Here is a 10784-nt window from a genome sequence, read left to right as displayed (position 1 = left end):
CTACAAACAACAAATGCTGGAGAGGGTGTGGGGAAAAGGGAACCCTCTTGTACCGTTGGTGGGAATGTAAATTGATACAGCCACTATGGAGATCAGTATGGAGGTTCCTTAAAAAACTAACAATAGAATTACCATATGACCCAGCAATCCCACTACTGGGCATATACCCAGAGAAAACCATATTTCAAATAGACACATGCACCCCAATGTTTATTGCAGCACTATTTACACTAGCCAGGTGATGGAGGCAACCTAAATGCCCATCAACAGAGGAATGGATAAGGAAGATGTGGTACATATATACAATTGAATATTACTCAGCCATAAAAAGGAACGAAATGGGTCATTTGTAGAGACGTGGATGGACATAGAGACTGTTATACAGAGTGAAGTAATTCAGAAAGAGAAAAACAAATATTGTATATTAATGCATATATGTGGAATCTAGAAAAATGGTACAGATGAACCAGTTTGCAAGGCAGAAATAGACACACAGATGTAGAGAACAAACGTATGGACACCAAGGAGGAAAGTGTGGGTTGGGGGGGGTGTTGGTGAGATGAATTGGGAGACTGGGATTGACATATATATGTTAATATGTATAAAACAGATAACTAATAAGAAAAAAATACTATGATAAATCTGTAGTCTATATGCAGTTTGAAGGGAAGAGAAAAATTTTTTGGTTAATGAGGAAAGACTTTAAAGAAACAGTGATATTCAAACTTGCTCTTATGATGAAGGCACTAAAGTAGATTGAGAATAAATTGTGAAGGTCTTTTTGCCATACTTTAAAATATTGGGGGTCAACTAAATTTATTAAACAAGTGGGTAATTTAAGCAGATTTGCGTTCCATAATAATTGCTCTGGTCACAGTTACAGATTTACACAGGGAGAAACTGGAAACGAGGACAACATTTATCATGTTTTTGCATAAGTTCAGACAACAGAAGATTGAGGGGTGAGCAAAAGTGTTGGAGGTTGAAATGCACAGGAAGAAAGATTCAACATCATAAGTCAGAGGTAGTATCTAGAAAATTCAGTGAAGAATTAAATATGGATGCTTCAGATAACAGAGATATAAAAATAACAAATATAGATAAGTGAAAAAAGTCAATCTTAGATGTTAACGTTAGTTTTTTAGGGCTGCTATAACAAAATACCACAGACTGGATGGCTTAAAAAAATTTAATTGATTTTCTCACAGTTCTGGAGGTTAGAAGAGCAAGCTTTCAGCTGGTTTGGTTTCTCCTGAAGGACATGTGAGCAGCCCCCAGTTGTGTTAAAGCCTAGTCTATGTCTTCACAGTGCTTTAGAATGTGTGTATATGTGCATAAATGTATGACATATTTTTATATATGTTGCTTTGCAGATGGTTGCCTTCTTGCTTTATCCTCACATGGCTTTTGCTCTGTGCATATGTATCTATGGTGTCTCTTCTGTTACTTGTAAAGACACCAGTCATATTGGATTAAGGTTCCACGTTTATGAACACATTTAACCTAAATTACTCCTTTGAAGACCCTATCTTCAAATACAGTCACACTGGGGATTAGGGCTTCGATATATGAATTTGGGTGGGGTGCACAATTCAGTCTATAATAGATATACTATATTTTGAGACTTTCATCTACAAATATTTGGGGGTATATTTTTGGAAATATACTGGATGGTAAAATAAAGCCACTGATATTATGGGTTAATTTGTTATAGTGTGCAATTTAGTAACATATGAAATAGGAAGAGAATGTTCTCATTAACCTATTTCGAAGGTATATTAATCAGTCTCTTAGCATAATAAATATTTATTTCTCACCCAAACTTTGCTGTAAGTTAGTGTAGCCCTCATCTATCTTGTAACTACTCGATTTGTAATATAGGGCCTCAAAGGTTATCACTGGAGGTTTGCATCTGAAGTTTTTAAGGGGCCAGTACTGTAAATGTTTTAAATCATTCTCATCCTACGACCCCTTTTTAGAAACAAACCAAACCACCTAGCCTCCTTATGACTCAAAGTGAGACTGAGAAATGTGTTCTTCCTGTGAATCCACAAAGACAAAGTGATAAACTAAGCACATACCATCACCTCTGTCACATCAGAAATAATTACTAATCATAATCTGCTGTATTTAATTCTAGTTACATTTATTTTATTATGCTCTCTATAAAATTACATATAAACATGATTATGTTTTTTGTTTGTTTCCTGCTTACTACTTAAAACTCTTAACAGGGTAATTTTTGTATACAATCTTATAGATCTACTTCATTATTTTAATGGGAGCATAGTTTTCTTTTTTATTGCAATGACTTTAGCTAGTATTAGGATTAAGAAAAAGGGAGGAATCAAGGAAGATTGTAAGATTTTCATTTTGAGTAATCAAGTAGAGAGTTTTGTCATTTGTTGAAATGGAAAAAGCTAGCTTGAGGGGAAACAGGATCTCTACTTTGGACCTGTGAGGTTGAGATGCCTATTAGAGTGGAAATGTAAAATGGATGATCAAGGATGTCAAACTGGAACTCAGCCAACACTTTCTATTCAGACTGACTGATTAACTGTCCAAAATTTGAAATACCACCTTTTCAAAGACTAGACATCTACATATATGTTGTTTCTGCTATTTTGTTCCATTAAGTGGTTTTTATTTCCAGTACTATCCCATTTTCTAATAGTTTTATTATTACTGTTTTAAGGTATTATTTATTATCTATAGGACCTTTTCATATTATTCTTTTCTTTAGAGTCATATATTTAATTATAAAATGATGTCCAGAACCAATTCTTTAGCCTGTTTCCCTTCCAAATAATACGTGCTTTGACCCAAAGTCTGTGAGATTGAGGATTGCCTAATAAAAATCTTTTACAAAAATTCATAAAAATCTTATACAAATCTTTTTACTTAAGCTAACAGATTATTTTACTCCTTCTGAGAGTATACATATTGGTTTTATAAAATGTCAACAGCAAAAGGAGAATTAGAGATTATTTAAGCTAATTTTCTCATTTTATGGAAGAGAACCCTGAGATCCAGAGGAAAGAAATGACATAGTGAGCCTAAAGTATTTGCCCCAATGGTATACCTTTTCACACATCAATGCCTGTTCTGAATCAAGGTGAAGTTTGTGGGAATGACATTAATTACATGTAACTTACCTTTATAAGAATTTGTGCTGAATCCTGAATACATTTTTAAAATCATATTTTATGATCAGAGTTGAAAAAAATACTATTTTCAAATACTTTAACCTTATTACTCACAGAGTGGAAATCTTTCTATTTTCATTAGATTTAGCAATACAAAGGTAAGAAAAGTAGACTATTGAATACTATAAATTATCTCAGTTTAATATTATATCCCTGAATATTATATTCCCTAAAATTTTAACAAGATTTTGGAGAAACAAAAGAGTATCATATATTCATATTTTTATGTCTAAGTTTCCAAACATCTTAGTCAACCACATACAAATATGCAATTTATAACTAGCTTCCCTTAAGATACATATGCAAATGATATGGCTGATAATCAAATCAGACTCCTTCCTTTATTTTTTGTTGCGTCACAACTTAAACTAAAGCATAATTTTATTTTATATGCCAACAAAATTGTCATTTTGCAAAATAGCCTTCATAATATATATTAAGGCCATATAAAATGAATTATTATTGTAACTAAGTGTGCACTGTGAAATGGTTTAGTAAAACACTGGCTTGCATGACATATTCTTGTCTTGCTTAACAACTGTAATAAAATAGGAATGATAGGGCTTTAAAGAACAGTGTAGAATTAGAAATAGAAATTACTGTGCATTACATTGCCATTTGATATGATGCACTGTAGCTTGCTGACAGTAATCTTAATGAGGATTATACCAGAGATACCAAAAATATATGTTGTCATCTATTAACAATCAAATACTCAAAGGTATTTATCTTGTGTCTACATTTGCATGCTACTTCTAAAAGGCTCTTATTTTAATTAACAGAATACTGAAATCCCATTTGAAAAGAAATTTGAATGCTAAATTAAACCATCAATAAAATTCAACAGAGACAACATACTGAGAAAATGCAGAAAATCTGAATGGCTTTGAAATTTGGATTGTGAAAGAAATTAAATTCGACTGGGGAGATGTATTATCTGGTACTGACATACAGAAAATTTTTCAAGATTTGGCCATTGGCTCACCAAGTGGATAACATAATATGTATCTACTCCCAGGAGATGAGTAGGATATGTAGTTCTGTTTAAATCCTCAAGCAATCATACAATTAGTGGTCTATATTTTCTGCATTGCCATTGAAGAATCCAAATGTATCTTTAATTATTTAGGACTTTCAGTTAAACACATCAGGGATCCTAATCTAAGTAATATAGGTCTAAGGTTGGGGTGAAGTTTATTGGCTAAATAAATCCAATTCATTGGGCAAATCAACAGAAAGGCAGGGAGGAACCTGGACCAAAAATACATTTGGATCACAAACACTGACTGGTTCATCTAATATGTTCTTCTCCACTTGTGTTGGGTGTATTAGTTTTTTACATATTTCTTGCTACATGATGGAAAGTTGGCAAACACCAGGTTCAAAGTTTCTATTTTACATCTTAAGCCTTTTCTGATTTCAAATGTTATAATCTTAGATAAAGTTTCTAGTTATCCCATTTGGGTTTGGTTCTTACACATGGCCAAGGTTTAGCTGGATAATGGAAGGATGAAAAAGTTATACTGTGGGCAAAACTGTCTGGAGTAGGGCAAGTTTTACAGAAGGAGCTGTTCTTCTCAGAAGACAAAATGAACAGAAATAATTATTGTCTTGCACTCAAGTTGTAATTGCATATGAGATATATGCATATACAGAAACTATCCATGGTCTCAGTTTAGGTTAACTAATTCATCTGAAATTAGTTATTGAGTACCTACTATGTGCTAAGCACATAGCTGTGCTAAGCACCTCAGATACCACAGTGAAGAAGACTGATAGCTTCTTTGCCCTCACATAATGCACATTTTAGTGTGGAGGTAGCCAAAGGTTATAAACAAATACAAAAACTTTGTATCGTGTGAAATAAACAAGGGATTGAGATGAAGAAAGGTGTAAGGTGGCTATTTAAATAACATGGTCAGTGAAGAACTTTTTGGGGAATCATTCTGGTCAGTGGAAAAAAAAGAAAAAAGCATGTGCAGTCTCTGAATTGTAAAAGACTGCGGTCTATAACTAGTGAAATGCAGGGTAGTCTTAGCTAAGGTTGGAGAAATGATTAGATCATACAGAAACTCAAAGGCCTGGAGTATGAATTTTATTCTAAATGCAGTGTGAAGCTTTTGAACCATTTCAAGCTATGGAACGATATGATCTCATTTATATTTTTAAAAGTTTCACTCTTGCTATTACATAGAGAATGATTTGGGGTGATTGATGAAAAAACTTATTTGGTGATATCTTGGATATGGGGGTTGTGAGTAATTAAGAATCTAGGATAAGTCCTTGTTTTCGAAATTTAGTAAGTAGATAGATGGTGCTACCAAGTAGTAAGATGGAGAAGACTTATGTATGCACAAATAACTGTGGTAGAAAGAAATGGAGAGCTCACTGCAGTGCATGATAATGTTGAAATAAGAGACATACATATAAAAAAATCAGGTAACTAGATGCATGAGTCGAGAGTTCAAGTGAGGACAGAAACTGCTTTTAGTATGGTGCATTGTCTCTCAGGCATATTCCATGATCTCAATTCAGAACCTCAGGGGTTTACATTATGACGTCCTCTTCCATTATGGCTAGCCATAAGTTCTATACAAATTGTTTTCCTACCAATGATATCTTTATAATATTAGAGATTAGAAGGTCCATTGGGTCCTATGGTCCAAATAGCACAAATACCTGGAGCTCCTGCAGATTTTTTTTTTCTATTCTACACCTAATTTAAAACAATTAAATTACTTAAGTAAATTATTGTAGGTCTTTTGTGGGAGGATATATATCTACTAATGATAATTGCCATGATTTTCCATTGTCCTTTCAAATAGGAATGTGGGCTCTCTTTCAGTGGTTTCATAGTCTAAGAAATGGCTCAGGTTTGGTAACTGACCATGAACCATGACTATTTGGGGGCTGCTTTTCTTGATTTCCTCATAATTCCTTGATAATTTGAGTTATTATAAAGGTTAAGCAATACTTTTTTGACTCTTCATGTTTCTTCCTTCTAGAAACAACTGCAATACATCAGTCATCTCCATGACCCTCTGAACATGAGCCCTTTCAACTGCCACTCTGATGTTGCTGTTCATTGCAAATATTGTGCCCACCTGGCTTTTGACATTTAAGTGTCACCACCTGACCTCTTAGGGGACCAATTCCTTTACAGCATCACCTGCAGTTAGCCCTGACCTACAAGAAGGAGCCACTACTCAAAGATGGTGATGCACCTTTCATCAGCACATTTTGTTGTTGTTGTTGTTATAACTTTGGTAAATGGAGTATCCTCTAGGCTCATCAGTGGAATATTGTTGGCCAGTGGAATTTCTAACCTTATGCTGTACATTTACTTTACAATTCCCAATTCTCTAATCCTATGATTTTTTCCTTCACTATCACAGAATTGTGGCATTTCTATTTCATTTAACATGAGTCATCACTTTATTCAAGCTTAAAAGAGAAATCCTAATAGTATGGTGGCACCACCTACCAGAATTCTTGTCAGGGTGTTAAATTTTGTATCATGGGAAGATACTCCCATATCAGCAAACTTTCCCTTTTATCAACTTTGTGTTCTCCCTTTTCTATGAAACACCCTCAAGATCCAGTCACAGCTCCTGAAAATACTTATTAACCAGATCCTGAAACATTTTTTTTTTCATTACCTCTCCTCCCTTTGAAATCCCAGTTTCAATTCAGCCAGGCTATGCTAGGTTTGAGTTCTGTTATTGCTCTAGCTGCCTAGAATGGACAAAAAGGTGAATCCTAAGGCAGGAAGGCTTTGTTTTGTAAGGTACCCTCATTATCTTCAAACAAGGAAAAAGGGAAACATCTTCTAAAGGGGGTAACATGCCACTTCTGTGGGCTCAGTTAAGAGGAATCTGCAAGTAGAAAGTTCTTGATTGTCCCTAAGCTATTATCCATATAACACAATTCCCTCATAGATCCCTTTTATTTTTATTTAAGTCATAACATGAAATATTTAGTGAAGGAGAAAGGCTTGCATAAACATGTATAATAAACTCATGTGAAAATATAAAGAAGACTAATTAGCTAAATGTGTTTCAAAAGAAAAGAAAATTACCCTTCTAAAGAGTATTTTTTTCAAAATGACAATATTTTTACCATGAGCAGATTCTTATAATTCAGAAAACAACGACTTGAACATAATATGTTTAAAAACTCAAATTAAATCACATACAAAAATGATCTTACATGGCTATATATAATGGAACTAGATACAAGAGAAATGATTTTCTAATCTGTGGTTACTTTGTGACCTTGTGGTGACATTTTGGAAAATTATTTCAGTTCTCTAATAACTGTTACTCATCTGAAAATTACAATAAAAAAGAATACACTTCATAGTGGTTTGCTATAAGTATTGAAAATAATAAATATAAGGCTCTTAGTACACAGTACATAGTAGGTACTTAAAAGACATTTGTTGAATAAATGAATTTTAATAATTCTATGCAATTTAACAATTACCTTTACATTAATTACAAATAACATATGTCCATGTGGGAAGAAATTCTCTGAAAAATATCGTAGGAAACAATAAAACTAACCAAAAAGACAAGGCTTTTATATGAACATTTAAATTTCGATTACTAGCAGGTCTAAAGTTGCCAAGATTTGTAATATAATCTGAGTAAAAAGAGTTTCATATCTTTTTTTTTTTTTGGTTGGTTGTTTTTTTGTTATTGAGTTGTATGCGCTATCTGTATATATATACTTTTTTGAATTTTATTTTATTTTTTTATACAGAAGGTTCTTATTAGTTGTCCACTTTATACATATTAGTGTATATATGTCAATCCCAATCTCCCAATTCATCACACCACCAGCACCACCACCCCCTCCCGCCGCTTTCCCCCCTTGGTGTCCATAAGTTTGTTCTCTACATCTGTGTGTCTATTTCTGCCCTGCAAACCAGTTTATCTGTACCATTTTTCTAGGTTCCACATATATGTGTTAATATACAATATTTGTTTTTCTCTTTCTGAATTACTTCACTCTGTATAACAGTCTCTATGTCCATCCACATCTCTACAAATGACCCAATTTCGTTCCTTTTTATGGCTGAGTAATATTCAATTGTATATATGTACCACATCTTCCTTATCCATTCCTCTGTTGATGGGCATATAGGTTGCTTCCATGATCTGGCTAGTGTAAATAGTGCTGCAATGAACATTGGGGTGCATGTGTCTATTTGAAATATGGTTTTCTCTGGGTATATGCCCAGTAGTGGGACTGCTGGGCCATATGGTAATTCTATTTTTAGTTTTTTAAGGAACCTCTATACTGATCTCCATCGTGGCTGTATCAATTTATATTCCCACCAACAGTACAAGAGGGTTCCCTTTTCCCCACACCCTCTCCAGCATTTGTTGTTTGTAGATTTTCTGATGATGCCCATTCTAACTGGTGTGAGGTGATATTTCACTGTAGTTTTGATTTGTATTTCTCTAATACTTAGTGATGTTGAGCAGCTTTTCATGTGCTTCTTGGCCATCTGTATGTCTTCTTCACAGAAATGTCTATTTAGGTCTTCTGCCCATTTTTGCATTGGGTTGGTTTTTTGTTTTTTAATACTGAGCTGCATGAGCTGTTTATATATTTTGGAGATTAATCCTTTGTCCGTTCATTTGTTTGCAAATATTTTCTCCCATTCTGAGGGCTGTCTTTTCGTCTTCTTTGTAGTTTCCTTTGCTGTGCAAAAGCTTTTAAGTTTCATTAGATCCCATTTGTTTACTTTTGTTTTTATTTCCTTTACTCTAGGAGGTGGATCAAAAAAGATCTTTCTGTGATTTATGTCAAAAAGTGTTCTGCCTACGTTTTCCTCTAAGAGTTTTATAGTGTCTGGACTTACATTAAGGCCTCTAATCAATTTTGAGTCTATTTTTGTGTATTGTGTTAGGGAGTGTACTAAATTCATTCTTTTATATGTAGCTGTCCAGTTCTCCCAGCACCACTTATTGAAGAGACTGTCTTTTCTCCATTGTATAACCTTTCCTCCTTTGTCATAGATTAGTTGACCATAGGTGTGTGGGTTTATCTCTGGGCTTTCTATCCTGTTCCATTGATCTATATTTCTGTTTTTGTGCCAGTACCATATTGCCTTGATTACTGTAGCTTTGTAATATAGTCTGAAGTCAGGGAGTCTGATTCCTCCAGCTCCGTTTTTTTCCCTCAAGGCTGCTTTGGCTATTAGGGGTCTTTTGTGTCTCAACACAAATTTTAACATTTTTTGTTTTAGTCCTGTAAAAACTGCCATTGGTAATTTGATGGGGATTGCATTGAATCTGTAGATTGCTTTTGTTAGTATAGTCATTTTCACAATATTGATTCTTCCAATCCAAGAACATGGCATATCTCTCCATCTGTTTGTGACATCTTTGATTTCTTTCATCAGTGTCTTATAGTTTTCTGTACACAGGTCTTTTACCACATTACATAGGTTTATTCCTAGGTATTTTATTCTTTTTGTTGCAATGGTAAATGGGAGTGTTTCCTTAATTTCTCTTTCAGATTTTTTCATCATTAGTGTATAGGAATGCAAGAGATTTCTGTGCATTAATTTTGTATCCCACAACTTTACCAAATTCATTGATTACCTCTAGTAGTTTTCTGGTGGCATTTTTAGGATTCTCTATGTATAGTATCATGTCATCTGCAAACAGTGACATTTTTACTTCTTCTTTTCCAATTTGTATTGCTTTTATTTCTTTTTCTTCTCTGATTGCCATGGCTAGGACTTCCAAAACTATGTTGAATAATAGTGGTGAGAGTGGACATCATTGTATTGTTCTTGATATTCGAGAAAATGCTTTCAGTTTTTCACCACTGAGAATGATGTTTGCTGTGGTTTGGTAGTATATGGCCTTAATTATGTTGAGGTAAGTTCCCTCTATGCCACTTTCTGGAGAGTTCTTATCATAAATGTGTGTTGAATTTTGTCAAAAGTTTTTTCTGCATCTATTGAGATGATCATATGGTTTTTATTCTTCAATTTGTTAATATGGTGTATCACATTGATTGATTTGTGTATATTAAAGAATCCTTGCATCCCTGGGATAAATCCCACTTCATCATGGTGTGTGATCCTTTTAATGTGTTGTTGGATTCTGTTTGCTAGTATTTTGTTGAGGATTTTTGCATTTATATTCATCAGTGATATTGGCTTGTAATTGTCTTTTTTTGTAGTATCTTTATCTGGTTTTGGTATCAGGGTGATGCGGGTTTCATAGAATGAGTTTGGGAGTGTTCCTTCTTCTGCAATTTTTTGGAAGAGTTTGATAAGGATGGGTGTTAGCTCGTCTCTAAATGTTTGACAGAATTCACCTGTGAAGCCATCTGGTCCTGGACTTTTGTTTGTTGGAAGATGTTTAATCACAGTTTCAATTTCATGACTTCTGATTGGTCTGCTCATATTTTCTATTTCTTCCTGGTTCAGTCTTGGAAGGTTATACCTTTGTAAGAATTTGTCCACTTCTTCCAGGTTGTCCATTTTATTGGCATAGAGTTGCTTGTAATAGTCTCTTAGGATGCTTTGTATTTCTGTGGTGTCTGTTGTAA

The sequence above is a fragment of the Physeter macrocephalus genome, chromosome 20 (assembly GCF_002837175.3).
Source record: "Physeter macrocephalus isolate SW-GA chromosome 20, ASM283717v5, whole genome shotgun sequence".
Taxonomy (NCBI): Eukaryota; Metazoa; Chordata; class Mammalia; order Artiodactyla; family Physeteridae; genus Physeter; species Physeter macrocephalus.
The sequence above is the reverse complement of the archived record's forward strand: the minus strand, read 5'-3'. Positions refer to the sequence as shown.